At 39.7% G+C, this 6,552-nt stretch overlaps 1 pseudogene; it reads left to right on the top strand.

The window, feature by feature from the left end:
- Positions 1-1,966: 1,966 nt before the first annotated feature.
- Positions 1,967-6,339, top strand: LOC109167878 (annotated as a pseudogene).
- Positions 6,340-6,552: the final 213 nt, after the last annotated feature.

Raw genomic sequence — 6,552 nt, 5'->3', positions numbered from 1 at the left:
TGGTATATATTGGTTAGTTTTGATTTACATTGGAGATAATCCCAATCAAGTAGGTCGAGCAGTTGGCAAATCAGAATTGTCAATTGGCATTCTCGGTTTGAACTGACCAACTACGTTCTTAAGATCCTTTGCCAGATAGAAAAACAAGACAATCACAAGGCGTGATAATACACCCAAAACTTTATTCTAAATCAAAAATAATATAAATAAATATAAAAAAGTTACCGTAAATCATTCACACTTGAGTGAATCAGCTACCTTCTTGTGACTCTTCCGTCACCCAAAAGGTTTTTATCGTCAATCGCTTTTCCATTTTGTTAAAAACAACAAATAAACATGTTTAGTGATGTGGCTGCTGGGATACGAGCCCAGGTCTCCACAGCCACAACGTGGAATTCTTACCACTAAACTACAGCCACTATTCGGTCCAAGTCACTTGGTATCACTGGAAGCTATATAACTAGCGATTTCAAGTCCGCTTATTCTGTTCTTCTATCTCGTTCATTTTGTGCATTTATTTTGTTCTATGCTTTTGTTTTTAGCATTTCCTGATTGCGCATTTGATTTTTCATAGTGTCTTGATATTCTGTTTAATTATTTTTAGCTGTCCCTGCTGTCGCTTTGTTTTGCTAGTCTTTCGAGAACATTTCAAGTTCTCAAATTTATTATCCCATCCATCTAGTATTTTCTTCAGCAAAAATTTTTTTAGAACGTTTCAAGTTCTTAAATCATCATCTCATCCATTCAATATTCCCTTCCGCCAAAGATTTTTGAGAACGTTTCATGTTCTCAGATTTATCATCCCATTCATTCGATATTCCCTTCCGCCAAAGATTTCTGAGAACATTTCAAGTTCCAAAATTTATTATCATATCCATCCTGTATTTTCTTCCGCCAAAGATTTTTGCGAACGTTTCAAGTTCTCAAATGTATTATCCCATCCGTCCAATATTCCCTTCAACCAAAGATTTTTTAGAACGTTTCAAAATTTCATATTTATCATCCCGTCCAACCAATATTTCCTTCCAACTATTTTTTTTTAAAGTTCTACCCCAAACATATATAATATACATTCTCTAGGGTGAAACTTTTATTTATGTGTTTTAAGTTTCTTAACAAAATTTAATTCCTAATAATGATTTATACAGCATTCATACCCTGCACTTCGTACGGAAATTTGGGTTAGGATGTTGCACTTGGTTGTACCTCTAAGGTGCTAACGGTAAATGACTAGTGAGTAGTGAAAAAGAGGTGAGAGAATTGGTATATATTGGTTAGTTTTGATTGACATTGGAGATAATCCCAATCAAGTTGGTCGAGCAGTTGGCGAATTAGAATTGTCTATTGGCATTCTCGGTTTTAACTGACCAACTACGTTCTTATGATCCTTTGCTAGATAGAACAACTAGTCCATCACAAGGCGTGATAATACACCCAAAACGTTATTCTAAATTAAAAATAATATAAATATAAATATAAAAACGTTATCGTAAATCATTCACACTTGAGTGAATCAGCTACCTTCTTGTGATTCTTCCGTCACCCTTAAGGTTGTTATCGTCAATCGCTTTTCCATTTTGTTAAAAACAACAAATAAACATGTTAAGTGATGAGGCTGCTGGGATTGAAGCCCAGGTCTCCATAGCCACAACGTGGAATTCTTACCCCTAAACTACAGCCACTATTGGGCTTAAGTCTCTTTGAATCACTGGAAGCTATATAACTGGCGATTTGTTGAGATATTTGATGATATTAATCATCTAATTTAATTTTCATGTGTCTCTTGGGTTTTCCATATGTCTCTTGGGTTTCCCATGTGTCTCTTGGGTTTTCCATGTGTCTCTTTGTTTTCTTTGTATTCATTCTTCATCATCTTGTTGGCACTATAAATAGAGTGCTTGTATTGAGGTTTAGACAAGAGACAATATATAATCAATTCTCCATTTTCTTCTTATTTGTATTCTACATGGTATCAGAGCCAGGTTTATACCTGCGTATAAACTCATCCATGGCCGACGACAACCAGCCGCTGGCGCAGCCTCCCCAACCTCAACCCAAAATTGAACCAAACTCTTCCTTTTACCTTGGTCCTCAAGATCGACCGGGTGATTTCATAACCCCGACACGTTTGACCGGAAACAACTATGATGATTGGGCTGCTGACATACAAACGGCGTTGGAGGCACAACGAAAATTTGATTTCCTTAATGGAACGATCACTGGAGCGACTCCACCTTGTTCTCAGTCGGATTGGACCACAATCAACGCTATGCTTATTTCTTGGCTAATGAACACCATTAGTCCTGAGGTAAAACGCTCTCTTGCTAAATACAGGGATGCCAAAAAGTTATGGGATACTCTCGAGAAAAGATTTGCAGTGACTAATGGGCCACGCATTCAACAATTAAAATCATCTATTGTTAAATGTGAGCAGTCTAAGAATATGTCTGTGTCCACATATTTTGGCCAGTTGTCAGCACTATGGGAAGAATTACATACCCATGAGCCTATTATTAAATGTTCCTGTTGTGTCTCTTGTACCGCCGGCAGTGAACATGAGGCACGACGACAAAATAGCAAGCTACATCAATTTTTAATGGGTCTTTGTTCAGAGTATTATGCACAAGTTCGCACTAATATTCTGTCCATAGATCCATTACCATCACTTGACCGTGCTTATCAAATGGTCCTTCAAGAAGAAACAATTCGCTTAACTACAGTCCCCGAAGACAAGTCACCAGAAGTTATGAGTTTTGCTGTCAATACCGGTTCTGGCAAGGGTCGTGGTCGCTTTGATAAACCAGACAAATCTCATCTCTCTTGTACTCACTGCAAGAAATCTGGCCATGACGTATCTCAATGCTTCGAAATACATGGCTATCCAGATTGGTATGAGAATCGTGGCAACAACGCGCGTGGAGGACGCAGTGGACGGGGTAGAGGTGTTCCCCGTGCCAATGCCACTTTAACCAAAAAGCCCACTAACAGCTGTGGAGTTCCCTCATCTCATTTATTCTCACCGGACCAATGGAAGGCATTAACAGGGCTAATTAGTGGTACAAAGGTTTCTGATGATCAATTGACTGGTAAGTTTGATGCACGATTGTGGATAATTGACACAGGGGCCTCTCATCATGTTACTGGTGATTCCACTCGGATGACTGATGCAAAAGATATATTTCATTGCCCTGTTGGTTTACCTAACGGAAAAACAGTGGTTGCAACTCAAGAAGGCTCGGTTCGATTAACAGACAAAATTATTCTTCATCATGTTCTTTATGTTCTGTCTTTAAGTTACAATCTTATTTCTGTATCTTAGTTAAATGATGATATGCAGAGCAGTGTTCTCTTTAACTCTCATATGTGTGCTATACAGGACCAATCGAGGGAGCTGATTGGAACGGGTGCTAGACGGGATGGACTTTACTACTTCAAGGGAACCGAATCAGTGCAACATCTTACAGTAAATGGTGTGACCACTTCAATCAATCTTTGGCATCAACGAATGGGTCATCCATCTGAAAAAGTGGTAAAGCTACTTCCCTCTGTTGGAACTGTGGGAAGTTTTAATAAAGCTTGTGAGGTTTGCTTTCGTGCTAAGCAACCTAGAGAAAAGTTTCCTTTGAGTAATAGCAGAGCTTCTCGAATATTTGAGAAAATACATTTTGATTTGTGGGGTCCTTACAAACATCAATCCTCTTGTGGTGCGCGTTATTTCTTGACTATAATAGATGATTATTCGCGAGCAGTTTGGATTTATTTGATGGTTGATAAAACTAAGGTTCTCAAAATGTTTTTGTCTTTTGTCGCTATGATTGATAGATAATTCTCCCAATCAATCAAAGTCGTTCAGAGTGACAATGGTACTGAATTCCATTGCTTGCGTGATTTTTTTTCTGCCACTGGAATTATATTTCAAACTTCTTGTGTGGGAACTCCTCAACAAAATGGTAGGGTTGAGCGGAAACATAAACATATTCTCAATGTAGCGAGAGCTTTGCGATTTCAAGCTAGTTTGCCAATTTATTTTTGGGGAGAATGTGTTCTTGCGGCCGCACATCTGATCAATCGGACACCAACACCATTGCTTGATAACAAAAGTTCCTATGAACTTCTCTTTGGTAGTCCTCCATCTTACAACACAATTCGTGTTTTTGGATGTCTATGCTTTGCTCACAATCAAAAAGCAAAAGGCGATAAATTTGCTAGTAAGAGTCGAAAGTGCATCTTTATGGGATATCCGTTTGGGAAAATGGGTTGGAAGCTGTATGATCTTGAAACCAAAGAATTTTTTGTTTCCCGTGATGTGAAATTTTTTGAGGATGTTTTTCCCTTTCCCCTCGCGGATACGGCTACCATTCCTCATGAAGAATTTGTTCATGAAGATTTTTCTGCAATCATCGATGAGGAGGAACCCAGCTCCACAAACGAGCCAAACCCTCAACCTGAGCCAAGATTTACACCCGAGCCAACCTCTCAACCTGAGTCAGACTCCATACCCGAGTTCAGCTCACAGCCTGAACAACACACTAGTAATCTTGTTCCGAATAACCAAGATCAGAATGTTGAGATGGGTCGGGGTATGAGAAATAAAGTTCCTTCAGTGTGGATGCGCGACTATGTTATTAATTCTACTGTTGTTAAAAGTCATCCTCCGTCACACCGTCTCCACAGTCTCCCTCAGGTACTCCTTATCCTTTAGCACATTACATTAATTGTGACAATTTTTCTCTGCCATACAGAACTTTTATGGCAGCAATTCTTTCTGAAAAAGAACCAAAATCTTTTAAAGAGGCGATGACACATAGCGGCTGGAAAGAATCTATGACAAATGAAATTCGGGCCCTCGAAAACAATCAAACTTGGACTCTTGAACATCTCCCACCTGGGAAAAGGGCTCTTGGGAGTCATTGGGTGTATCGAATCAAATATAATTCAAATGGGTCGATTGGAAGACTCAAATCAAGATTAGTGGTTCTTGGTAATCATCAGGAAGAAGGCATCGATTACACTGAAACTTTTGCTCCTGTTGCCAAAATGACTACTGTTCGTGCACTTCTTGCCATTGCAGCCTCTAAAAATTGGGAACTACATCAGATGGATGTGCATAATGCTTTTCTGCACGGTAATCTCGATGAAGAGGTGTATATGAAGCTTCCCCCAGGCTTTGAGGCATCCGATCCTAAATTAGTGTGTCGATTGCGCAAGTCCTTGTATGGATTAAAGCAGGCACCGAGGTGCTGGTTTGCGAAACTTGTTACGGCCTTGAAAGGGTATGGTTTCTTACAATCCTATTCCGACTACTCCTTATTCACCTTTACTCCGGGTGGAATTCAGATAAATGTACTTGTTTATGTCGATGATCTCATCATTTCTGGGAATGATTCTGCTGCTCTAAAGACATTTAAGGCTTATCTCAGCGATTGTTTTCATATGAAAGATCTCGGCACTCTAAAGTACTTTCTTGGTATTGAGGTTGCTCGTAGCGCTTCTGGACTGTTTTTGTGTCAAAGGAAATATACCCTTGATATTATTTCTGAAGCAGGATTGTTGGGGGCCAAGCCGGTTAATGTTCCTATTGAGCAAAACCACAAACTCGGCCTAGCTAGTGGCCCAATTTTTTCTAATCCGGCAGCTTATCAGCGTCTAGTTGGAAGACTTATCTATCTGGCCGTAACTCGACCGGATCTCGCATACTCTGTTCATGTGTTGTCTCAATTCATGCAAGAACCACATGATGAGCACTGGGAGGCAGCTTTGAGAGTTGTCCGTTATTTGAAAGGTACACCGGGTCAAGGGATTCTCCTACGAGCAGACAGTGATCTAACGCTACAGGGATGGTGTGATTCGGATTGGGCCGCATGTCCTACTACTCGGCGATCGCTTACGGGTTGGTTGGTTTTTCTTGGCCATTCTCCAATCTCGTGGAAAACAAAGAAACAAACTACTGTTTCTCGTTCTTCCGCAGAAGCAGAATACAGATCCATGGTAGCCGTTACTTGTGAACTCAAATGGTTAAAGGGCTTGTTGTTAAGTCTTGGGGTTCATCATCCCAAAACCATAAAGTTATTTTGTGACAGTCAATCGGCTCTTCATATTGCAAAGAATCCAGTCTTTCATGAACGCACAAAACACATTGAAGTGGATTGTCATTTTGTTCGCGATGGAATTAAAGATGGTTTGATCTTCCCTTCCTACATTCCTACCAATTCGCAATTAGCTGATATCTTCACAAAGGCTCTGGGGCAAAGGCAATTTGAATTTCTTCTTCGCAAGTTGGGCATTTCAGATCCGCATGCTCCAACTTGAGGGGGGGTGTTGAGATATTTGATGATATTAATCATCTAATTTAATTTTCATGTGTCTCTTGGGTTTTCCATATGTCTCTTGGGTTTCCCATGTGTCTCTTGGGTTTTCCATGTGTCTCTTTGTTTTCTTTGTATTCATTCTTCATCATCTTGTTGGCACTATAAATAGAGTGCTTGTATTGAGGTTTAGACAAGAGACAACATATAATCAATTCTCCATTTTCTTCTTATTTGTATTCTACAC

This window comes from Ipomoea nil, unplaced genomic scaffold (genome assembly GCF_001879475.1).
Source record: "Ipomoea nil cultivar Tokyo-kokei standard unplaced genomic scaffold, Asagao_1.1 scaffold3170, whole genome shotgun sequence".
Classification (NCBI taxonomy): Eukaryota; Viridiplantae; Streptophyta; class Magnoliopsida; order Solanales; family Convolvulaceae; genus Ipomoea; species Ipomoea nil.
This window is presented reverse-complemented; position numbering and strand designations above follow the sequence as displayed.